The sequence below is a fragment of the Triticum aestivum genome, chromosome 3B (genome assembly GCF_018294505.1).
Source record: "Triticum aestivum cultivar Chinese Spring chromosome 3B, IWGSC CS RefSeq v2.1, whole genome shotgun sequence".
NCBI classification, from domain to species: Eukaryota; Viridiplantae; Streptophyta; class Magnoliopsida; order Poales; family Poaceae; genus Triticum; species Triticum aestivum.
The window spans coordinates 763,923,347-763,923,734 of record NC_057801.1 but is presented as its reverse complement, the minus strand read 5'-3'; positions in this window follow the sequence as shown (position 1 = coordinate 763,923,734).

The window sequence follows — 388 nt, the reverse complement described above, 5'->3', positions numbered from 1 at the left end:
CCCCCGGTCCTGGTACTTTTCGTGAGGGAGGGGTGATGAAATATACCCTCGATAACTTTTATGTGAATTGCTCGGTAACTCACACCTCGTGGACCTGGTAACTAATGCACCCCAGTCTTTTGGTAAATTTGGTGACTCGGTGGGGGGACGGTGGTTGATGAAATATACATTTTGGTAAATTTTTGTGCGAATAACATGATAATTCACACATTGCAGACCTGAGAACTTATGTGCCCCAGTCTTGGTAACTGTGGCGACGATGGTGAGGGGTGGGGGAGGGTTGTTGATGAAATATACCTCCGGTAATTTTTTTATCAATATCATGGTAACTTACAAGTCATAGACCTGATAACTTGGTTTGGGGGGGGGTGATGAAATATATCCTTGA